We start from the raw sequence: 12,826 nt of genomic DNA, 5'->3' as shown, positions 1-12,826 counted from the left end.
ATGACTTGGGATATACTCAAGGCTTATCAAGTTTGAGTATGTCTTAGGACAGATCTTGGTTTCCTCTTGGTCTGGCACTTTCATCTTTTACTACTTCCTGTCTCAATTTTATGTGGAGAAAGATGTCAACATGAGTGTCAAGCAAAAACTCTACTTTGACACCAAACATTAGAGGTGAAATCTTTGTTCTTTACCAAAACAGGAAAAAAAAAAAAGGAGATCCAGTATTTAGATATTTCTCTTTCTCCTTCATAGAAATAGCAGCTCTGCCCAGGAAATGACTCAGTACCACAGATTCTTCTTCTTCTCAGGTGTCTTTTTATCTTTGTGAGTTTTAGTCTAAGTAAAATAAATGTCTTTGACTTTCAGTTCAGTTTCCAAATGGGGAAACCATGTACCTAGTCCCTCTGTGGAGCTTTTTTCTGTCTTAAACTTTTTTTTCCCTCCCAAATTATGACTGTTCTCAGTGAGTCTTGACAATAATTTCTAAATTAGCCCTGTCTGAACTTGTGTTTGGTAATCTTAGGTATTTAATTGTAAGTGTCATAGATTCCTAGCATTTCCAGTGCAGGTGTCGGATTAAAAAAGACAGTTTGACGTCCTCATTGTGCAGGTCAGTTTAGTATTTTCCATGCCAGGAGCAAGGTAATTAACATTGCTGTCTCATTGCAGGGCTAGAGCAGTAGCTTTCTAAATGTCACCCTTCACATATGTGGACCGTGATGCACATCCTTCTTCCTGTTTGTCTTGCGGCTGCGCAAAGGACCCCATGGTTAGAAGGCCATACCATGGAAGGCAGCGAAGCAGTTCTGTCAAGAAGCGGGGGAGCCAAAGCTAATATACAGTCATGTCTGCTGAAATGTTTATTTTACACAATTCTTGAAAAGTGAACAGAAACCATGATTTTAAATTGGATTAAGAGAGATTATGTGTGTGTGGGGGGGGGGGGGTGGAATCAGATGCACAGAGTGTTTAAGGGAGAACAGTTTGGAGACTAGAGTCAGATTTTTTGTGGTTATTCGTCTTCCTCCAGGTTGTTTCCCCAAGCTCAGAGCTGGCTCTGAAATCAGTAGGCATTTTGGACGGAGAATGAAAAGAAACAACAGTGGGGAAATAGAGATTTCTTGGTACCGATTCTGAAGCTCTTTCACAGTTAACATATTTTTTTTCAGTGCTTCCCAAATATTTCTCTCTTTCCAGGGATGAGAATGCTTATGCCCCTGGCCCTTCTCCAGTTGGGATTTTACCTGAGAATTTAAATAAACCACCAGCAGAGTGCTTGGTGGGCAAAGAATTCACAGCCAAGGAGAGTGAATCATATAGGAGAAGTTGCATCCGGGTGAGGGAATGACAGCCAGACCCCTGGCCCACAGATGGCAGCCTGTTTACCTCTGTGACTACACCTCTGCCTGTCATCCCCCACCTCACGGCCTAGGCCCCCATCAAGCTTGCCAGTCCCTGGTGACGTGGCCTTACCTCTTTTCCTGAGTTCTGGACTCTGGGTTCACCCCTTGGCCAAGTCATGCACCTGCAGGTATTCATTGAGCTCCTGTGCTTCCGTACGGTTGATTCCATGTTCTCTTATTGAATCACATCCCAGGTCCTGCCTTCTGAGGTCGACCATATGGATTTTAATCAGATGAGAGACATTCTCTAACTCAGTTTATTGAATAAAAGTTTACATGGAGTATATACTTGAAACTGAACAAATCAAATGTCTTTGGAGATATTCGAAGGAAATCAGGGCCCAGTGAAGGCCGGTAGAATGGAAAAGGTTCAAAATTTCTAAGTGGTTATCACTTCCTAGAATCATAAAGTTAAGAAAAGAATCATATAGTTACTATTATTTTATGTTTCAGAGATTTTTAGCCCATCACCTTTCCTACGGTTAAAAAAAGAAAAAAAATTAAGTGAATGGTTAATTTTAGACAGAATTTTTTTTGAAGTTTTATTTATTTTTAGAGACAGAGCACAAGTCAGGGGAGGGACGGAGGGAGAAGGGGAGGATCTCAAGCAGAACCCCGCTGAGTGGGGAGCCCAACTCGGGGCTTGATCCCATCACCCTGAGATCATGACCTGAGCCAAAACCCAAGAGCCAGATGCCTAACTGACTGAGCCACCCAGGTGCCCTTAGATAGAATATGAAATAGGTTAGCTGCTCTTTTTCTGGTCACCCGCATATACGGTTGTTAATTATGAGCTCAGAGAAATGAGTGGCCAACTTCAGAATATTCCAAATTAACGTTCTCAAATAGAGGAATAAATAAGGATCTGAATATTTTTTCCACTGTATTTTCCAACTGTACTGGCAAATAAAATTGTAAGAGAAAATGTACAGTATGATTATCTGACTTACCTGTACATTGTGAGAGGATTCCCCTCCACCACCCCCCACATTGAGTTAATGGATGCATCCATCACCTCCTATAGGTACATGCACACACACACCCTTTTTTGCGTGTGAGAACATTGAAATTCTACTCTCTTAGCAAATTTCAATTATATAATGTCATGTTATCAACTACAGTCAGCATACATTAGATCATCAAACCTTATTCATCCAACGACTGAAAGTTTGTATCCTTTTACCAACTTCTCCCTCTTTCCTCCACACCAGCCTCTGGAAAGCACTTTTCTCCTCTCTGTTTCTAAGTTAATTATTTAGTTCCCTCTCCTCTCCTTCCCTCCTCTCCTCTTCCCTTCTTTCTCTCAGATTCCACATATAAGTGATACCATGTGATAATTGTCTTTCTCTGGCTGATTGCACTTAATAGCCTCCAGTTGCATCCATAGTTTTGCAAATGACAGGACTTCCTTCTTTTTTAAGGCTGAATAATATTCTGTTGTGTGTGTGTCCATTTTTTTTTTCATCTATTCATCTGTCCGTGTACACTTAGGTTGTTTCTATTTCTTAGATTTTGTGAATAATGTGCTGTGAACATAGGAGGACAGATGCCTCTTCGAAATAATGTGTTCCTTACCTTTGGACGATCCAGAAATGAGATTGCTGGATCGCATGGCAGTTCTGTTTTTAATTTCTTGAGAACTTCCATAGCGGCTATACTAATTTACAGTCCCACCAACATGTACAGGGGTTCCCTTTTCCCTGTATCATCACCAGCATTTATTATTTTTTGTCTTTTTGATAATAGATATCCTAAGAGGTGTGAGGTGATAACCTCATCCTGGTTTTGATTTGCATTTCCCTAAGGTGGTGATGGTAAGCACCTTCACATGTATTTGTTGGCCTTTTGCATGTCTTCAGGACATTGCCCATTTTTTAATTGAGGTTTTGTGGGGGGTTTTTGCTTGTTTGTTTGTTTTGCTATCGAGTTATATGGGTTCCTTGGATATTTTGGAGATTAACCCCTTGCCAGATACATGATTTGCAAATATTTCCTCCCATTCCATAGGCTGCCTTTTCATTTTGTTGATGGTTCTCTTTGTTGTGCATAAGCTTTTTAGCTTGTATTTATTTTTGCTTTTGTTGACTTTGCTTTTTGTGTAAAAATAAAAAAAAAATATTGCCAAGACCAATGTCAAGGAGCTTACTCTGTTTTTACTCTGTTTTCTTCCAGGAGTTTTGCAGTTTCTGGTCTTAATTAAAGTCTTTAATCCATGTCGAGTTGATTTTTGTGTGTGATGCAAGATCAGGGTCCAGCTTCATTCTTTTGTATGTGGCTGTCTATTTACTGAACAGACTATCTTTTCCACATTGTATATTCATGACTCTTCTGTTGAAAATTAATTGACCATATATTCATGGATTTACTTCTGAGCTCTCTGTACTGCTTCATTAATTTATGTATTTGTTTTTATGCCAAAACCTTATTGTTTTGATTACCATGGCTTTGTAATATAGCTTGATATCAGAAAATGTATTGCTTCTCTAGCTTTGTTCTTTCACAAGATTGCTTTGGTAATTTGGGGTCTTTTGTGGTTCCATACAAATTTTAGGATTTTTTAAAAACTTCTGTGAAAAAAGGCTAAATTTTGATATGAATTGCATTGGACCCATAGATTGTTTTGGACAGTGTGAACATTTTAACAATATTAAGATTTCTAATTCATGAACAAAGAATATGTTTCCATTTATTTGTGTCTCCTTTAATTTCTTTCATCAGTGTCTTTAGTTTTCAGTGTATATATCTTTCACTGCCTTGGTTACATTTATTCCTAAGTATTTTATTCTTTTTGATGCTATTGTAATGGGATTGTTTTCTTAATTTCTCTTTCTGATAGTTCACTGTTGGTATATAGAAATGCGATTAATTATTATGTATTGATTTTGTGTCATGCAACTTTACTGAAATCATTTGTCAGTTCTAACAGTTTTTTGATGGAGTCTTTAGATCTTTCTATGTATAATATCATGTCATCTGCAAATAGAGACCAATTTTACTTCTTCCTTTCTGATTTGGATTATTTCTTTTTCTTGCCTAATTATTCTGGCTAAACTACTAGTACTATGGTGAATAAAAGTGGTGAGAGTGGGCACCCTTGTCTTGTTTTTGATCTTATAGGAAAAGTTTGCAGTGTTTCATCGAGTATGATATTAATTGTGGGCTTGTCAATATGGCCTTTATTATGCTGAGGTACCTGTATATCCGCTTTGTTGAGAGTTTTTGTCATGAAAGGATGTTGAATTTTGTCACATGCTTTTTCTGCATCTATTGAGATGATCAGATCATTTTTATCTTTCATTTTGTTAATGTGGTGTATCACATTGATTTGTAGAGGTTGAAACATCCTGGCATCCCTGAAATAAATGCCACTTGGTCATAGTGTATGACTCTTTTAGTGTATTGTTGAGTTCAGTTTGAAAATATTTTGTTGAAAAATTTTGCATCTGTGTTCATGAGGGATGTGGCTTGCAAATTTTCTTTTCTCATAGTATTCTTGTTTTTGTATCAGGGTAATGCCTCATAAAATGAGTTTGGAAGTGTTCCTTCCTCTTCTGTATCTTGGAAGAGTTTGGGAAGTGGTATTAATTTTTCTATAATCATTTGATAGAATTTACCAATGAACCCATCTGGTCCTGGACTTTTGTCTGTCGGGAGTTTTCTGATTACTGATTTAAGCTCCTTACTAGTAATTGGCCTATTAGGAGTTTCTATTTCCTTATGATTCAGTCTTGGTAAGTTGTATGTTTCTAGGAATTTGTCCATTTCTTCTAGGTTGTCTAGTTTGTTGTCATATAGCTTCATAGTGTAGTTTCTTATGGTCCTTTCTATATCTGTGGTAAGGATCTGAATAGTTTTAGACTTTCATTAAAGTTCAATAACTTTCAGAAACACTTTATCTATGCTCCTGCACCACCACCACCACCACCACCATGAAAAAAGACATATTCTTAGATAATGAGTGTGGTTTAGTTACCTATAAGATGCCTTTGGTGCCTGCCATGTCTGTAGCCCCTTCTGGGAAGTTTAGAGAAGCAGAGCAAAGGCAGTAAGCAGAGCCCTAGGCAGTGGAAGCCTTGGATAAGTAGAAGCAGGAAGAAGAGTTGACTATTCAGCCTTGGGCTTAGAATGTCTGGATCCCCAGTATGACAGAGCCCTAGTGTCCAGAGCACTGGGCAAATCACACCAAAGGGGCTGATGATGGCATCTCTAGGACCGTCTTGCTCCTTGGCTTCTTTCACTGCCTTGGTTACATTTATTCCTAAGTATTTTATTAGACCAATTTTACTTCTTCCTTTAGACCAGGGTTGGATGAAGTCTTGGCCATGCTGCTACACTAGGTACCCTGGTATCTCGGGGCTCTCTGCACATCCCCACCCCAGATGTCCAAGACTGAGGAAATCTTGCAGTATGAAAGAGCTTATCTACTAGCAAGCATCAGGAGCTTCAGAGAATCAGGGCCATATGAGAGTTGCCTGTGCTAAGCCCTGTCCTGTTACTGAAATTTTGGGGCTTCGCTTTCTCATCTATAAGGAAACTTTTTGAGGAGGGCTCCTCAACGGTGGAGGGCCTACTATGTGTGAGGCATGGGGCTAAGTACTTAACATGCTTATCTGCTTATCTGTTTTCAATAGTTGCAGGAGACCTATACAGTGGGGGGGGTCATTGTTGGCATTTCAGAGGTTAGGAAACAGGCACAGAGAACTCAGTGACTTGCCCAAAGTCACTCATGACTGAGTGACATTACCAGGTTGTGCATTCTGATCTGATCACATCCAAAGTCAGTGGATGTTTGTTTTTTTTTTTAATCACTTACATTTATCATGGGTGTTGATATCGGAGACTATGAAAGTGACCCATGGATTAAGAATGTCAAATTTGAAGCAAGACATTGTGTTTTCGGTAGAGTGTCAGCCTTTGTATATGAAGACATGGCTCCTAACTCTGCCAGTATGGCACCTAGTTTGAGCTGCTGCTGCTGCTGCTGCTGCCTTTTTTTTTTTTTTTTTTAATAGCGGTACAAGAATTTCATGTGTCCACTTATACTCTGAATGGGTTACACTTGTCTTATGTCTCATAGCTCAACTTTTGCACTTGGCATTTAAAGAATAGCTTCATGAAATAAAGATCAGAGGCAGGTGGCCTAAGGAGAGGGTTTGGAAAGACTAGAAAAGGGAAATTTCTCGGACCATGCAGTAGATATGACGTTTTCTGTTCTCAGTGGTAAGGCTAATTCGCTTTATGGGTCAGAGAGTAATTTGATAAAGACGGACAGAATCATTGAATTGCCCAGAATAATGCTGCTTGTGCTTATGTCTCTCTGTGTGTATGTTATTCACCCACACAAACCCATCATATCCAGTTCCCCTGGGTGCTGGGTTCCCAGGAGAGGTGTGCCAGGGTAGGAGTCACAGGACTGAAGCATGTGATTTTCAGGGAAGAATGATTGGTTTTACAGTTAGTGGAGATGAAAACTTGCTTTTAACCTGTTTTTTTTCTTCCTTTTTAAACTGAAACCAGGACTGTCCAATTTTATGATAAAGGTAACATATCTTCATATCAGATAAATTAGAAAATGCAAACAGCCCTAAATTTATACAGAAATAAAAATCTTGACTTTTAGTTTTAGTCCCTTTATTTTCCATCCTAAGAGTGCATACAAAATTTCCAGAGTGTGCCCAAATCTACATCTTGCCTGCCCAACACTTGCCTCTCTTGAGGGAGCCAACTTCTCAAGCTCCATCAGACACTGCTTGCCAAGGGGCACCTAAGCCCTGGGTAAACCCTTCTCCCCTCTCCCCTGACAGGCTCTCATGGTTTCACATATCATCTCTAGACTCCAAAATCTGGATTTCCAATCCTGACATTCCATGTAATTAATCATCTACAGAAAATGTAATGTTCATCTTTAATTTTCACCCTCCTTGTACAACACTGACACAGCTCTTATTATGCCAAGATTGTTACAACACCTAAACTGGTCTTCCTCACTCCTCCACCTTCTTGAAATCCTATCTTTCATGCTGGGATTAGCTTATATTTTCTAAAGCACACTTGGAACATTGGTCTTTCCCTTGGTCCTCCATGATGCCTCTCAGATAGGGTACAAACACCTTCACCTGGTAATCAAAATACTTTGCAGTCTTGCCTTATTTACTTGACCAGCTTCTTTTTTACATTACAGTCCTGGCTTAGTAGAAACATTGAGTGTGTATTGAAGATCCTCTCATTGTGTGGCTGGGCCTTTCTCACTTCAGTTTTTCCCTGTTAAGTCATTCTGGGGCAGCAGGGAGACCCTTCTTTCTGTATTCCCACTACCTCCTTAATCCTGCACAACTAAAGGGACGCCTGGATGGCTCAGTGGTTGAGTGTCTGCCTTTGGCTCTGGAGGTTGTCCTGGGATCCTGGGATCGAGTCCCGCATTGGGCCTACATAGCTGACTAAGGAGATGTGGTTAGAAACAAGGTTGATTACTTCTAGGCTTGGCCATCAGAGCCGCTGAGTGACTCTCCAGGTGTCTCCTCACGTTTCATGGTGTCTTCAGAGGCCACAGATTTCCCACAAACATGTGCAGGTACCAAATGGTGGAGCCTCCCCCATCAGCCTGAGTCCCTGAGTGATTACGTGGAGTAAAGCCCCCAGCTCACCCACGGTGGAAGGGTAACATGAGTAAGAAATTAATGAGTTTGGTTTTGCATTAAGCCTTTGAGATTGTAGGCTTACTCCGTTACTATAGTGTAGCCTTTGCTGTCCTGGCAAACATCCATGTGAACACATCTCACATCCCTCACAATTTAATCAGAGGAGAGAAAATTGAGAAATAGTTCATGACTCTAGTTACAGATGACCAATGCAATGATCCTCAGACTTTGAGCTTTCACCAACTAATAACTGTTCAAAATAAAAACTGTAAAGCTTGGCAGAAATTACCAAATTGCAATTTTGTCACAAAAAGGCATTTAAAAGATCCTGTCGTCTATATTACCATCATGTTAGGAAATGACAGGTAACACCACACAAGTCCTCTTGGAAGGGGAAACATGCTGTCAAGATTGGGAGCACATTTTTAAACTAAATTTGTTGAGCTTCATAAAAAAATGAGACTCTACACTGTTCCCGTGTTTCTCACTTTAGTCTTTCCCAGTTGAGTTGTTCTGGGGCAGCAGAGAGACCCTTCTCTCTGTATTCCCACTACCTCCTTAATCCTGCACAATTTAAGGGACGCCTGGATGGCTCAGTGGTTGAGTGTCTGTCTTTGGCTCTAGGGGTTGTCCTAGAATCCTGGGATCGAGTCTCGCTTCGAGCCTGCTTCTCCCTCTGCCTGTGTCTCTGCCTCTCTCTCTCTCTCTCTCTCTCTCTCTCTGTGTCTTTCATGAATAAATAAATAAAATCTTTTTAAAAAATTAAAAAAAAAAAGATTCCCGTGGCAGCTGCAAAATGATGGCAAAATCGGTTCCAGTCTATGACGCCCCTCAGAAGGATAGTCCTGATTCACGTGAAAGGCCAGATTCTGGGGTGTCGCCATCCCTCCATGTCAGCACAGAAGCAGGGGGAGGGGGTTGATTACTCCTCTCTCCCCTTAGTTAAAGCATCAGCACTGAAGCCCCTAAGAGTGACTTACAGAAAAGGTATATGAGAAGTTGTCTGCCGTTTGGGTGTTCCGTGGCAAGTTGCCACTGCATCAAGAAAGTGTGTTAGAACCTGCTGTTTTGGGGACGCCTGGGTGGCTCCGTGGTGGAGCATCTGCCTTCGGCTCAGGGCGTGACCCCGGGGTCCTGGGATCAAGTACCACATTGGGCTCCCCTCAGGGAGCCTGCTTCTCCCTCTGCCTGTGTCCCTGCCTCTCTCTCTGTGTCTCTTATAAATAAATAAATAAGTAAATAAATAAATAATAAATAAATAAATAATCTTTTTAAAAAAATCCTGCACAACTTAAACCCGTGACACATGCTTGTTAAATAAAAAAAAAAAAAAAAATGAACAAATGTCCGAAAAGCCGTTTTTAAAAGATTCCATCGTTTCACTATCCTACCTAGTAGAAAGGTATGCTCCATGTTCAATTTTTTTTTAAATCGTTACTGTACAGGGCCAACGTTTTCCTCCTGCCCTGTATCTGACTGTAGCTCATTGCCATCTTCAGTCTAAAAGAGAGGTATCTGGCCGCCTTTCATTTGTGCTCTCCGAGCCTCATTTCAGAAGGGGAGTCATAAATGCTTCCTGCTCAGCTTCCTAAATAGGTGCCAGACTCAGTTTCTCCCGTGCTCTCCGGGGTCTCTCGTCCTCCTCGGAGGTGCTGGAGAGTTGGGGGATCTACCTCCTGACCTGCACCTGCAAGGGCTGGTGCTAGGGCGCAGGGACAGAAGGGGGAGCTCCGAGGCCGGTAATAGCGGCCACTAGCGGGGACGCGCCGGCTCCTGTCCCCCCGGGGGGGACACATGGGTCAGGGAGGGTCTGGATGGAAGAGCAGCCTGGGAGGCAGCCGCGGTGCTGGGCCCTCCCCTGGAGCGGCCCTGTGGGGGAGGCGGGGCCTGCCTGGGAAAGGAGAGCGCCCCTGCCTCGGCCTGGGGGGGGCCTGAAGGGGCCTGGGGGGGCCCGGCGGGGCTGGGTGACCGTCCGGGTGGGGCCCCTGCACCACCGGCCAGGGTCGGCGGCCAGCAAAGGGCGCCCGGGAGCAGGGAGGTGAAGCCGCAGCGCCCCAGCACCCACCCTCCATCCTGAGCCCGCGGGCGCCGCAGTCCCCTGCTGGGCTGCGAGCCGCTGCAGAAGCTGCTGGAAAGGAAGGAGAACCGGGACACCAGGCACAAGATGGAATCTGATGCCGGCCTGTCCTTTCCATGCCCCAGGCCCTGCCGTCAGAGGCGGAGCATCCCCAGGAGCCCCGTGGCCCCGTTGCCCCGGCAGCCTCACCTGGAGCTGCACCCCCCTCCCCGGGCCAGGGGCCGGTCCCCAGCGCCCCACCTGCACCTGCCGTGGGCTCGCCTTGGAGCGGAGTCCCTGCAGGGCCCCCCGGGGCTCACCTGGCCCTCTCCTCTCACCTTCAAGCCACGGCCCTGACGACCACGGGCCTCAAGTCCCTGCGCACGACCCCGCAGGCCTGCGGGCCGCCGGGTCCCGGGATCGCGTCCTCCCGCGGGCCACGGCCTCGTCCCGTGCCCGCACCCCCTTTAGGACTTGCACTTGCCTCCTGAGCTCTTCCTCCCAAATGAAAATGACTTTTATGCAAGCAGGTCATTTGCAGTTTTATGATACATATATATCTATCTATCATAAAACTATATATATATAACTGTTCTATTATATATATCACTGTTCTATTAATTTGCATTAAAAATTTTTAATTATTAAGTTAATTTTTTTTGTCATTAATTGAGGTAAAATTCACTTAACGGGAGACAGACTATTTTAGAATGAGCAACCCAGTGGCATTCCATACACTCACCGTGTTGTGCAGTCATCTCCGCCCTCTGTCTGGTTCCAGAACATTTTCATCACCGCAGAGGGAAGCCCAGGCCTATCAGCAGTCACTCCCCGTTCGCTTGTCGCCTTGGCACCTGGCAACCACTGACCCGCTTTCTCTATCTGTGGACTTAGACACTTTGGAAATTAGGAGTGAATGGAAGCATACAGTAGGGGACCTTTGTGTCTGATTTCTTCACTAATTTTATTTATTTATTTATTTATTTATTTATTTATTTATTTATGATAGACATAAAGAGAGAGAGAGAGAGAGGCAGAGACACAGGCAGAGGGAGAAGCAGGCTCCATGCAGGGAACCCAAGGCGGAACTCTATCCCGGGTCTCCAGGATCACACCCTGGGCCAAAGGCAGGCGCTAAACCGCTGAGCCACTCAGGGATCCCCTTCACTAATTACTTTAAAGCACCATTTTACACATTAAGTAAAGTCAGAAAATTAAACTTAAAAAAAGAAAAAAGAAAATTAAACTTAGTAGGATTATTCAGTGCTCACTCCTTAGCTTCCATACTGAAGTGTGGGGTGTTATTTTTTTTATTCTCCTGACCACCCGGCTGCCCAATACTGTACATCACACCCCCAGGACTTCTTTATCTTGTACCCAGAAGTTTGTACTCTTTGACCCCCATCACCCACTTTGCCCACCCCCTCACTCTCCATCTCTGGCAGCCACCCATCTAATCTGTTCTCTGTATCTGTGAGTTTTGTTTTTCTGCTTATTTTTTTCCTTTTTACATTCCCCATATAAGTGAGAGCACGCAGTATTTGTCTTTCTCTAATTTCTCTTAGCATAATGTCTTTTTTAAAGATTTTATTTATTTATTCATGAGAGACAGAGAGAGAGAGAGGCAGAGACATAGGCAGAGGGAGAAGCAGGCTCCATGCAGGGAGCCCCTTGTGGGACTCGATCCCGGGACTCCCGGATCAGGCCCTGGGTGAAGGCGGCGCTAAAACCTGGGCTGCCTGCATAGTGTCTTTAAAGTTCATTGAGGCACAATCAATAAATAAGTGTTTTACTTAGTTTTGATGCATTCCGTCACCTTGGCAAACTAGCGCAACTGCTTTATATACACTTCATTATTATTATTAGGCTTTATTTTTATAGTTTCAGATTTATTTTTAAATTTTATTTAAATTCAATTAATTAACATGTATTATTGGTTTCAGAGGTAGAGGTCGGTGATTTATCAGTCTTATGTAACACCCAGTGCTTATTACGTCACATGCCCATCACCCAGTTACCTCCCATCCCTCTACCCCCTCCCCTCCAGCAACCCTCAGTTTGTTTCCTAGAGTTAAGAGTCTCTTGTGGTTTGCCTCTCCCTCTGATTTCATCTTGTTTTATTTTTTCCTTTCTTCCCCTAATATGCTATGCCCTTCATAGACTTTCCTTTATTACTGACATCCTACATTAGTGTGGCATCTTTATCACAATCAATGAACCAATAAGTATTAACTTATCATTAATTAAAGTCCATAGTTTATTCATATTACCTGAGCTTTACTTAATGTCCTCTTTCTGTTCTGGGATCCCATCTAGGATCCCACTTTACATCTAGGTGTCTTGTCTCCTTAGGCTCCCCTTGACTATGGCAGTGTCTCAGACTGTCCTTGTCTTTTGATGACCTTCACAGTTTTGAGGAGTACAGATCAGGCCTATAGCAGAGTGTCCCATTATTAGAATTTGTTTGATGTTTTTCTCATGATCAGACTGGGGCTGTAGACTTTTGAAAGGAAAGTCACAAATGTGCCATTTTCATCATATCATGTTAAGGATACATCTCAATGTAATATATGACTGTTGGTCTTGACCTTGGCCACCTGGCTAAAGCAGCGTTTGCTGGTTTTCTCTGCTCCAAAGTTTCTCTTTTTGTCTGCCTTCCCGACATTTAGGTTTTGAAAAATCTTGTTCCCATGACTGAATTGTGCTACTTCTGTAAGCAAGTGGAT

General features: G+C 42.7%; 1 long non-coding RNA gene across 1 annotated transcript; it reads right to left on the bottom strand.

Annotated features, from left to right (window-relative positions):
* Positions 1-525: 525 nt before the first annotated feature.
* LOC140599495 (uncharacterized) lies at positions 526-11,145 on the bottom strand. Its single transcript, XR_012002381.1, has 3 exons — positions 10,843-11,145; positions 1,477-1,610; positions 526-809 (listed from the first exon to the last, which is right to left on the bottom strand). It is a non-coding gene; the product is annotated as an uncharacterized lncRNA (long non-coding RNA).
* Between the last annotated feature and the right edge of the window lie 1,681 nt (positions 11,146-12,826).

This window comes from Vulpes vulpes, chromosome 7 (assembly GCF_048418805.1).
Source record: "Vulpes vulpes isolate BD-2025 chromosome 7, VulVul3, whole genome shotgun sequence".
Taxonomy (NCBI): Eukaryota; Metazoa; Chordata; class Mammalia; order Carnivora; family Canidae; genus Vulpes; species Vulpes vulpes.
This window is presented reverse-complemented; position numbering and strand designations above follow the sequence as displayed.